The following is a 12,225-nucleotide window of genomic DNA, read 5'->3' as shown; positions in this document are numbered from 1 at the left end:
TCTACTACCCTAAATGAAGTCACTGACTGCAATGCCAAAGGTACAAGACGTACTTGTTTTACAGTTAAATTCACACCTACTTTTCCATGTCAAATAATTTAGGGTGACTGTTCAGCTTAGGCATAATCTTGTTTTACAACAAAAAGCATACAGAAAAGCTCAAGTTTGCTTTCCATTTCTGCAAGATGACCTCAAATTTGACACAACATAAACTGAGATCTCTCAGTTCACAGAGTGAAGAAGATGCTAAGAAACTCCTAAATTTTGTTTTGAATACTCCAAAGACTACATCTTGTCTGCTGATTAGATTTATTTAACTTAGCAAGTTTCTTGATTTTGCATGATACAAGTAAATTAGCAGCTTTTCAGTTTTTCATAAACGGTCTCAGAATGGAAAATACTGCTACGAAGGACCCTGAGGGGGATCAAATAGTTGAACAAACTCTGAACCATTAAGATAACGCTCAACAAAAGGAACGAAGCAACAAAGATCTGAACGTTTTAAAATAATACATAAGATGGCTGGGACTCCTATGTAGCATTTTTATTGCTATAAAATAAAATAATGGTTTTCTGCCGGTTGGTTTAGAACTTGGCAAAAACAGTGAACTGAACGCCTGTAAATAACAAACCAGCAAGTGCTGAGACAGCAGCGACTGCAAGGCGAACGATGCTGCACCTCCTTTGGAGCTGAAAGCAGCTCACAGAAAACTGAGACTGCTACTAATAGGGCACAGTGAGTTAGTTCCACATGTTTCTCCTGACCCAATTCAGACTTAGAATAAGAATCAAAATAGAAATTTTCAAAGCTGCAGCTGCACTTCATCTCACATCTCCACATTTTCTTTACATGAAAATCATTACCTCATCTGTAACCTGGATCTGCTTCTTTTCCCTCACGCTGCCTTTGAGAGCAAGATTCTTCTACCAGAGTTGGCTTTTTTCACTTTCTCAAGGATGAGTAGGAGAATAGGGGTGTGTGTCGGGGGGGAAAACATCCTTGAATTTTACACACAGAAATCATTCCAACTTTGCTATCTTTGTTTAACAGGGTTCTTCCTTCCTGCTATTATTAGTAAATCTCACAGTTTACTTCTTCCCTCAGTACTGAGCTGGCAGATGATGCACAAAAGAAGAAAGATTTCTTACTTATTACCTTCTGTCTGCAATAAATCCTGCATACCTACACACTGGCATGGAAACATCTTTTCCTGTGGAAGGCTGTTCATCACATTTTTCATGCATTGTTGCTGATACGCTTAACTTTTTTGTTTCACGACTCAGCAATGAAGCAGCTATTGTTTCCAAACTGCTGAGCAAGTCTAACTGCGGGAACGAGAGACGTGGGACAATTCTCAATGGGCTCTCTGGCGGCTGCAAGTGAGGTGGCAGGGCATGTGGGGGAGAAGGTGGGGGCAAGAGGAAACCTAACTCCCCACAGAGGATAAAGGTAATTGGTACAATTATAGGAAAGACATGCTCTGCTTTATTTTATTTTCAGTTTGTGTTCCAGTCTCTTTTTCTCCTTAGGAATATTTTTGCTCTTTATGCACTTACATTAAGTCCCATCAAATATATAATGTATGACTCAAAAGGCCAAGCACATTCTTATTTTCTAAATCCGGAGAGCTGCAAAACCTCTAGTGTAAGTTTGACGGTATGAAATGCAAACCTCTCACAACTATTTTTCTTTTAGGAAATGCTCCTCTACAAGATCTGGTGCCAATCTCACCAGAAAGCAAGTTCTTAGAACCCATTTACCATTGAAAAATACCTCCTCAAATGCCTTTGCAGAGTGCTCTGCCTTTCCCAGTTCTGCAGTCTTGCATACTAAAGAGCTACACACTGGATCTCTACAAGGATTACATTTGCAGAATGTATTTAAATGAGAACGTGCGTGCCTCAGGGCATAAATATTTGACTTTAGAACAACATATATGGAAAGTCTTTGTCAGCTACAGCAGAAGAGATTAAAAAGATTAGAGACCCATAGAAGTACCAGGAATGTAAGTGAAAAGTATCTCAGAGAGGTTTTTTTTTTTTTTAACGAGAAGGACAAAAAAAAAAAAACAACCCTCCCCAAACACTCACCTATCATTAACAATGGTAAAAATCGATGCACATTACTTCAAAAGAAGAGATCAACTGGAGAAAGTTATTAGCAATACTTGTTAAATTCTTATTCAAGTCATTAGTTCAGGCTTAAAGTATTCAGGTTCAGGTTTAAAGTCATTAGTACAGGTTTAGACTGTAACATCCTACTTCACACATCCCATGAAACAGGCAGCTAACGCTATCAGAGATCACCTGTGCCCACCGCAGAGAAGGTATTGCAAAGGCACGGAATGCTGTTTGCGACTGTGCAACTATCAGATTTATGTAAGATAATAAACTTCAGTAACCACATACGTACACATACTGCTCCTTAATCTGCAGACTTGTAAATATATGAATAATTCTATTTCAAGAGTAAAGTTACGCATAAACTTACATTTGCACTGTTGGCAGGAGCCCAGCTGCAAGAGCCTGTGACAGGCTCAGTCCTCACTCTTCAGTACAGGAGAACTGAACGCTGCTGTGGGTAGTCACATGAGATACCTGAAGTTAAAAGATGTATATATAATCAATGGGGAGGGATGCTCCACTAGAGGATGACTCAGAAAAGATGGTGGAATTATAAATACACTTTCTATGTTGAACATGCAGAAGGGGAAATTAACACTATTTCGCTCAGAGACTGTTAACGACCTAATGCTCCACGCAGTTAAGCTTGCTCCCGTTACTGCCAGCAAAAATCACTGCCCAAACTGATCTCCAGTTCGGAGTTACCTACTGATTAGCAAGCAAGTATATGCTAGGACAAAAGGATAATAAACAAGAATCTATTTTTTTTCAAGGACATGTTCATCGCATATTGACACCAGCAGCACCGCTCATTAGTTGAAATACGGAGAAGCAGATGGAAAACCTTCAAGTTTTTACGTATGAGCTATTACAGCTCAAGCAAGTAACTGTATAAAAGCTACTGAAAATAAAAGTCTTCCCAATTTAATCGCTATGGACAAGGCAACAGAAGAAAGAGATCTAACAATGCAAGAGAAAAAAATTACAATTCATTAGCAATAGAAATGGTTCAGTCCAACACAAAGTTCATTTATATGCAGAATCAAATGGAGTAGAGCAGTTCAGGTCTGGGAGATAGTCTGCTGTTGCAAAGCCTAAAACAATGCAACTATTTAGTTTAATGAGGTTACTTGATCACAGTCCTCAATTACCTACATTAGAAAAGATTACACTAGAAAGGATTTTAACATAGCCCACAAAAAGGAGACAAGGGAGAGTCAATGCCCTGCATTAAATCTTAACTAAAAGTGCATATTTTTAAAAGTAAAGGTAATTAAGTATTCACAAAGCTTTTTAAGGATGGGATGAACTGCTTGAAATCTTAAAGGAAAGACTGGATACAAGGGTTCATTTTGCATCCATGTCAGACTAAATTAGCACAAACATAATTAGCACAAAAATGCCATAGAACTTTAATTAAAAAATGTTTTAGTGCTGAAGGAAGACAATACACAGAGGATCAACAACCAATTTTGAGGTAAGATTTAAAATAAGGGTTATGTGACAGGTTGTTCAATTTACATCCAGATTAATCCTATCATTTGAAATACAACACAAGGTTTGGTCAAAAATATCTTTTTTTTGAAGACTTCCTAGAATTTCAGAAAAGAAATAGATCGATCACATTTAAACCTGAGGAGAAGACTGTTCTATATTCGGGACTGTGACAATATTACTCTAGAGGACGAATTATGAGTTACGTGCCTAGGGACTGGCATACTAAAGATTTCTCGTAGCCATGACCTTTGGAGGAGCACGGAGCAGGGGGAACGAGGGGGAAAGGAAGGGGAATAGGTAGACTCTAGGGAATAGATATTTTTATCCTCCGAATCAGCAGAAACTCCAACCAAAGTGAAAGAAGAGTGCAATATTTATGTCCATATCTCACACCCAGTATTTTGGGGCTTGTTACACATAAATCAAGACAATAGTGACGTCTACACCATAAATAAGTCAGAGCTTCTCTCTGTTTCTCTCCCTAGGATTAAACATTAACAACTTATCTCCTCAGTTTTAGCTCCAGAGTGGCTATAAAACCTCAGAGGTCAAGCATCTCTTTTCCACAAAGTGCTGAACTTGATCCAAAACATGAAATATTCTGAAAAGTAGTTATAGTTGGAATACAAATAGCTTACATTCACCTTTGGGCTTCAGAGCCTGCAAAAGCCCCAACTGTTGCACTGACCACTATAATTCTCCTCTGAAGTTCATTTGACTTAAGCAGCATTTTTGCCCTGCAGTATTATTAACACCAATTATTTGAGAAAGATATTTTGTAGCTCTGTCCTCACAGATTTTATAGCTAAGAGAAGCCATTGGATCACCCAGTTCAAGAAGGGAACGTCCATCGTCAGCCATATGAACAGGGTTACATCACATGATGAGCAGCTGAGCTGTCCTGGCACAAAAGCTTCTTGGCGATCGCTTAAGTCCTGATCTGAAAGGAATCCCTAGATAGGGCTAGGGCAAATATTATCAGATAGCCTCTAAAGCCAGCTACCTGCCCGGGCCAGCCCCACACTGAGCAGAGCCACGTCCAAACCTCCCTCTCCTCTGGGGTCTTCAAGATACATGGGATATGTGGTGCAACCCTCAAACACCCAAGTAATTTGAAACGCAGCTTGTAAAGTTACAGAAATGACACATATCAAAGATGCCCATGCTGCCCTGGCAGACTGCACTACAGAGGTAATTTCACCCCCAGCCTAAATACTGCAGCCTGCTTTCCCTTCACACTGCTTGGGACCAGCATGCCTAGGTATGGACTAGCCCAGTGACCACTTCACAGATAGTGGCCAATATCACTGTCTGGCTCCAAGACAATTTTTTTGTGTGCTTCTCGGTTCAAAGTGCTCAAAATAAAGGGAAAGTTGTCTTTAAAGCTTTAGGCTGGAAATGTGTTGCAAGCCCAAGGGCACAACACAAGGGGCACTCAAGGACATAAAGTTGGCTGGAATAGAGCTAGCTTAGATGGCTAAGGCCCAGCAGCAGAAAACAGGGAGCATCTGAGCCAGACTGACAACACAAGCATCTTGAATACCTGCACCTTTACCACAACTTTAAGCAACCTGTGCAATAATGACAAAGTCAAGTAAGCATAAGAAGTATTCCAGCACACTTTTTTAATTCAGAGTTTATCAACTAAAAATAGTACAAATACATTGCTTTATATAAACTTCATGACTAGACACTACTAGCTACTTTTGGCTAAGCTACTTTGATATTAAGCTATTAAGATTAAGTTGATATTACAAACTATTATCAGTGCAGCTATAGTTACAGAGCAAGCACAAATATATTTCTCTATTTTAGGAATACACAAGAAAGTGCTTTTAACTGTAAAAGTCATCGAAATGCAGTAAGCTATATTAGCAGACAACATTGGTATAATGTTGCTCATCAATATAGAAGCATCCCCCCACCAAAAAAAAAAAACAACCAACCAACCAAATCAAAAACCCTAGTAATTCTCTAATCAACATTACTGTGTCAGTGAAGTTTTTTGGCTGGCCTGGAAGATAGTGAACACATAAAAGCAATCCAAAGAAAGCCCTCCTGTAGTTTCCTAAGACTTCAGGAAATTTCAGCTGCCTGAGGCTGACTGAAAGTCTGCACTCTTGTTTTGCAGGAAGCAGCCCCTAAATTTATGGCTTTACAGGTGAGAAAGAAATCTCTGCTCCCTGATAACATGTGGCCCAAGCGAGGGGGAAGCCATCCCGCTCGCAAGTGCTCCCCTAGCACCAAGCTGGCAACACAGGCTGCCCGTCCTCTCTTGCAGGCTACTCCGTTGGGTCTGACTTTTGGCGTGGTGGGCAGTGAGACAGAAAGAGCAGGGAACTGGTATGGTGCTGTCCTTGTTTCCATGACACATGCTTTTATAACTTGTGCTCCCTGAGGTAAAAGGCATAATTTGGACTCAGCAGCTGACAACTCAGCAGTTCTCTGCCTGGCAAAGCTGCTTCTGTTGTAGCAACCGTCTTTGACATCACTCCAATGCCAGCTCCAGACAGCACGTGGAAAGAGGAGGGGAGACATATGCCCTTCAAAACCTTACACTCTGACCAACATTCGTACGGAAGGGCTAGAAGTTATATTTAGTTTAAGCACTTTCTCCTTGCAGTAAAACCTGCCACCAGGGGTGATTCGAGAGGGAGCAGCAGGGGAAGGGAGACAGCAGCAGCAGCAAAAGCCCATGCCAAGACTTTCTGGTTCTCGCCAAAGTGCAAGGGCCTTACAGAAGCACAATAGGAGGGCTCCAACAATCTGTACATTTAGGAATTACAAAATCCAAGGGAAGGAGGACAGCAATGATCAGCAAAAAATTGGTGGTGCCTATGAAAAACAGTCCCTTGGTATTCTACTCAGTGTCAATTCAGAACCTCTTAGATATCATTATCTGTCCATCTACAAATTAGTAAGGCAGACAAACAACACGGGAACTTCGGTGCTTGCCTGGTGACTGGTATCCTAGCCTCTCCCTCCTCCCCCAAAGGCAGATAAGAAAACAGCTCTTGCCATCTAGGAATTTATATGGCCCCTCTCATTGCTGCGTTAAGGACTCTGGAAGAGATCCGTATGATTCTGGAAGAGATCCATGGAGACCTTTTAAGCACCTATAAAACCAGAACTTTAGACACTTAAACTTAAAGCAATGATGCTTCAAACTCCTATTTAGCTGCAGCTTAGTACTACTGGCAAAAAAAAAGATAGAGGTGATGATAAAATTCTGGAGGCATCAGCATGCACAGATGCAGGCAGTCTCAGCTTTGGCAGGGCCAGAACAACTGCCTAATGCTTAAACACTCAAGCCCCTCAAAGTAATTGTTCCCTTGCCTGCCAATAAAACGTGCACGGAACATGTCACACTCATATCCAAAGAACTAACTTCCACAGAAAGAGCAGAAGCCATTGCTTTTGGTTAAAGACACAGCCAGAAAAAGAAAGACGTTTTGATGCTCCCTTTTCTAAGGCAGCCCAGTGGTTGGAGCACTCACCCGGGATGTGGGAAACAACCCTGACTGTCCTGGAGACTACTCTAAGTAACAGATCAGCTAAGACCAGCTGGGACGGATCCTTCTCAAGCCTTTCTGCAGATGGCATTTCTCTCCAAGGCTTAAGTAATCACTGACTAAGAGCATGACTCTGTCCTTGTGTCCTTGTGTCCTTGTGAGAGGGCACTCGCTGAAGTGAGGGACCACGGGTTCCAGGCCCGACTCCCAGGGACTATTCATATCTTTTACACTGAACAGTTTATGCAATGAAATATGTAAACCAGCCGTGGGGCACACAACACTATCACCTCTCAATCCATACCTTGAAGACAGTAGCTTTTTCTTATCTTTAAGACAGAAATTCAACACCTAACTGTCAAAGAGGATTCAAAGCTAAATCTCAGGGGAAAAGATATACCAAACCATGAAACAATTTCAACTAATTCTAGCTAGTTATGGTGACAAGAGGATAAACTGCCTTTCCTACTAGTTCTCCTTTGCTTTCTGCATGTGAATCAGTGCCTAACTCAGAGCTACGGGCGGCTGAAAGACAGCCACCCATAACTCGCCTTTAGTTCTCACGCCTTTCACCTAATAGAGTGTCTTTAAACTTCCTTTGTCAGACTTTTCCCTCTGCACTACTAAATAACATCCCTTCACTTGAATCATCTCAGCATTTCAACATTAGTCTGAATCCAGGATTCTAGTATTTTTATAACCGTTTCCTAGATCAATTAATATTATTTAAAGCAGGACAAAACTCATTTCAGAAAGTTTCCTGATTTATTTTTTCTCTTTTCCCGTCCATTATCCAAAAGCTACCATTCAACAGCTGCAATAAAGCTCATTACAAGATAGCATAAACAGCCATTTAAAAAACGTATCAGATCATTCTTGTTTTCATCTAACAAATGTATCAGCGCTCTTTAGACCACATCACAGAAATGGTTGGATTTACCACCCTCTGCACTCCTCTGACCACTACTAGCACACAACATAACTGAATAAGAACCTCACATACCTGGTCACATCATCTATCGAGTCATTTGCAGAAAAATATAATCCATCTGCATCAGCCTTGGTAAAATCTAGATTGTTTAAGTCTGCCAGAGACTTTCTTCTTGAAGGATCATTTCACCTTTCACGTGGAATTCTTACTAACATACATTTAGCCTTGTGTTTAAATACATCTTCTCATGTGGCACAAAACTTGCCTACTCTCAGTCATTCACTGGATAAAACAATGTAATCATGCTCTAACAGAACCAAATGGATTTACGTATTGTTCTAGTGTTACATATGGAGATTTATGAATTCAGACAGTTCTACTGATGTTACTAAAGCCCCTAGAATAAGTCTGAGCTGTGCATGATCTTGAAACAGATGTGACCTTATGAGAACAGATCCTAATTCATCAAGCACTTGAGAACTAAAGCCCCATGAATTCTGCGTTAAAGCAGCAGCAGCAGCTTTACCACCTGTAAAAGTAAGTTTATCTCTCTTTCTTGGAGGGCATCTCCACCCAAATGGCTCTTCATGTATTCCACAATCTTCGACAAGTCTATGAGAATGCCCCTGCCTAGAGGTTAAGTCTCTCCCTTTCCTCGGCACACCGGCACACCTGTAAAGGGATTTGATACAATCTAAACCAGATAGTACTTGCCACTGGTTGCTGTAAGTGACTAAATAGGTATGTTTGGAAAGTGCACAATGGAAACTGTTATCACTTAATAATGCTGATAAAATGTTGAATTGGTGAAATAGTGATAAGATGAAAGGATGCAAAGACTGAGTAAACAGAAAGGAAAACCAAACAAAATCTGGTGATTTGCGGACTGCCTAAAAGCTATCCTCTAAACCAGCTCCAAGTTAGTGATTTTTAAGCTTTTGATTTGTGGACTTCTAAAAAAAAAATACAGTTTAGATACAGATCCCTGCAGACCTGCAGTCTGCTGATACTAGGCTTTCTTTTCGTAGTTGCCTCAGCGCACCTCTCAGAAGAAACTCGCAGACTCCTATCTAACTAATGACAGGTAACTGAATCTGAACAATACCAACCAGCTGCAGACACGGCAGTGTTAATTATGCAGATCCACTCCTTGCATTTGCTGCCATCTCTCCTACATCCCAACCCTTCCCCTCATCAAACATAATTTTTGTTTTGATCTTGACTCTCATTGGGGTCCAATGAAGAAGACTTCTATGTGCATGCTTTCCTTTATCACCAAAACATACCGAAATCAATGCTTACCTTCATCAGCAAAAACATACAGAATACAATGTCTGAGAAGTTAAGGACAAGCACAGGCTTTCTGCAGTTTGAGGAATGCATGCATTCTTCCCTGCAGAACACGCCGAGCTTTATTTATAAAGTACACGTGCATTGATGGACTTACATGAAACAAATCACTGTCTCAACTGGCATTGCAACATGCTAATTTGAGGGGGGGAAACGGCAGGGCACAGACCTTAATCTTCCTCACAGCTGCTAAAGCTGCTAAGTCGATTAACAGTCTGGGTTCCTTCTATAGAGCTGAACTAAAGGTTTAACAAGAATTTAAAGAATTCTTTTATAGCAGAGGAAAAAGGCAGAACGGATTTCCAGGTGAGATGTCAAAGGCAAGTCACGTTCCCTAACTCTGGTAACAAGCTAGGTTTTAAAAATAGCACAGAGCTACCCATGCCCGCGATTCCTAGAAGGGAATTCGACAGGACCTGGCCAGCTTGGTTATGGAACATGAATATGTGACTGCTTTTGCAACGGAGATTTTAAGTGTGAGAGTCCATGCAAGCAAATCTAAGTGGCAATTCTTAAATGACAGCTCAGAGCCTAACTCTGCCCAGCACTAGATGACTACAGTATTTATCTGCTGCTCTTCTCCCATTTATAGCAAAAGCCCCCCGGCATCCATGACCGATTACGATTAAGAAACAAATCAAACCACGTATATCACCAATTCTTCCTGAAGCAACACCAAGCATGCCTCTAACACCATACGCTTAGTTCCCATTTACTTACACACGTCGAATTTTAACAAGAGAATGATGTTCTTTCCATGACCACCTCGGACAGATACCCTTTTCAAACGCAAACTCTAAACATTAGAAATCCAATCACTCAAGCCAGGCACGGCGAGCTGCCGCAGCGCCTGTGTCCCCCCCACCCCGGACAGCCGGGCTGCGCGCAGCCCCGCGCAAGCCGGCGCGCAGCGCGGCCAGACGCTCCCCAAGCGCGGAAGGGGCGCTGCCGCCTGGCACGGCCTCCAGAGCCCCCCCCCCCTTTTTCAGAAGGGTGCTACTTATTAAAAAACGACAACAAACCGCAAAGAGAGCTATAAACATTCACCCGCTGTCCAGTCCTTGAACCAACCTGCCGGCCAGCAGAACGAGCTGCTGACAAAACACAGCCTCTACTGAAGCCGCAGGATCCGGGCAGCGGCGGAAAGGAGCCGCCGGTCTGCCCCGCGCAGCCCCAGGGAGCGGCGGCGGCGGCCGCCGTCCGTCCGTCCGTCCCGTCCCCCGCCGGCGCCCGGGGCCGCCGCCACCTGCCCCGCGGGGGCGGACGACACGGCCCCGCCGAGCGCCGCGGCTGCCGGGGAGGCGCCCCGGCGGCAGCGCCGCAGCTCGCCCGCCGCCCTTGCGCGCACCGGCGGCCGGAGGCGAGCGCGGAGGCCGCGACGCGTCTCTCCGCGGCGCCGCGGGCCGGTGGGGGGGGGGGGCGGCGGCGGCGGCGGGCGCGGGCGGCCTCCCCCCCCCCCCCACGTGCGTGCGGAGCGCGGCCGCGGGGCTCTCGCCCGCCGCCGCCTCCCTCTCCCCTCGCCGCCCCCCGCGGGCCGGCACTCACCCGCCGCCGCCTCGCCGTGCCCTGCGGCAGCCTCATGCCGGCCGGGGGCTGCCCACGGCGCCGTCCCCGGCGGCCCAGCTCCGGCGGACAGCGCTGCGCAGCGCCGACAGGAAGCCGCCGCGGAGGGATGGAGCCGAGGAAGGAGGGAGGGAGGGAGGGAGGGAGGGATGGAGGAGAGGGGCCGGCGGGCGGCCGGCGGGAGGAGCCTGCGCCGCGGCGCACCGCCCGGCTCTGCGGCTCCCCGAGCCGGGCTGCGGCCCCCGGGGCCCGACCCCCACCCCCAGCCCGGGCAGAGCCCCGCGCAGCGCCCCGAGGTGCTCCCTGACGGCGGGGGGCACGTCCCCTGCCCTCCTGCCGTGCCACCTCCGCAGGGCTTTGGCACGCCGCTTTTCGGCACATGGAGCAGGCACGCCGCTGCAGGGCGCTTCCAGTGGGGTAGGTCCTTGCAGGGTTTCGCCACCCAGCCGCCGTGACAGCGGATCCATCGTAGAAGCACAAGCCATACTCTTATTTTTATCAGACCGACGATATCCTGGGTCTTAGGCACACTCCAGAGTCACTTTGCCTGTCGTTATTATTTATTTATATTGTCAGGGTTTAGTCAGGACTAAGTTGTTACAGATTCCCGTAGTGACTAGTGGTTTAGCTAGGTCCCCAATGAGCTATTAAAAGCATGCTTGGGGTGGATTAAGTTACTAATCTGATCTGATCATTTCAGGTTCTCTCAGTGGCACAGGCAAATATCCTACTTAGAACAGTATTCTGAAAGTCTTCAACACTGCGAGCCCTCAAGGGTTTGAAATGGTGGGCCAGGCCTTCCAATCCCAGGAGGGTCTTGGTTCACTGTATCTTCCTATTTGCCTCTGGTGTTTGAGGTCTGGGGCCTGACCTCCAACATTTCTTTGAAGCCACAACAGCTACATGCCAGCCTCTCTTTTAAATAACACTTGAAATCCTCACAGTCCCACAGTCTCAAGAGTCAGGCAATTAAAAAAATGTATATCACGAGGCCCATAAAATCAGAAGAGTTGGCAAGTCTGTGGCTCCTCCCTTGTTCCCCAGTAAACCACAGCAGAGAGGGGAGAAGAAAGTAACTGCTCAGTTTTCCTTTCATTTTTCTGCTTACATGTTCCTACAGGGATTTTCCACGTTGCTACAGATTTTCTCAGATCCTAGATGATAAGGAACCTCAAATAACTGTATGGAGATCCTGGGTCCAGTCTTGTGTCCCATCTTGGGTCAGTAGATGGGCTTCTGGTCCAGGGT

The 12,225-nt window shown here is 44.7% G+C and overlaps 1 protein-coding gene across 2 annotated transcripts in view; it reads right to left on the bottom strand.

Annotated features, from left to right (window-relative positions):
* LOC138064587 (leukemia inhibitory factor receptor-like) overlaps positions 1-11,066 on the bottom strand; it is a 51,309-nt gene extending 40,243 nt beyond the window's left edge. The window contains exons 1-2 of one of the 2 annotated variants that reach the window (XM_068927892.1): positions 10,960-11,066; positions 2,492-2,598 (exon numbers count right to left, since the gene is read on the bottom strand). The gene's annotated coding sequence lies outside the window, so the exon portion shown is untranslated. The remainder of the gene's footprint in view (positions 1-2,491; positions 2,599-10,959) is intronic. The other variant, XM_068927893.1, reaches the window with a different exon arrangement.
* Between the last annotated feature and the right edge of the window lie 1,159 nt (positions 11,067-12,225).

Source organism: Struthio camelus, chromosome Z (assembly GCF_040807025.1).
Source record: "Struthio camelus isolate bStrCam1 chromosome Z, bStrCam1.hap1, whole genome shotgun sequence".
In the NCBI taxonomy this organism is placed as follows: domain Eukaryota; kingdom Metazoa; phylum Chordata; class Aves; order Struthioniformes; family Struthionidae; genus Struthio; species Struthio camelus.
The sequence above is the reverse complement of the archived record's forward strand: the minus strand, read 5'-3'. Positions and strand labels throughout refer to the sequence as shown.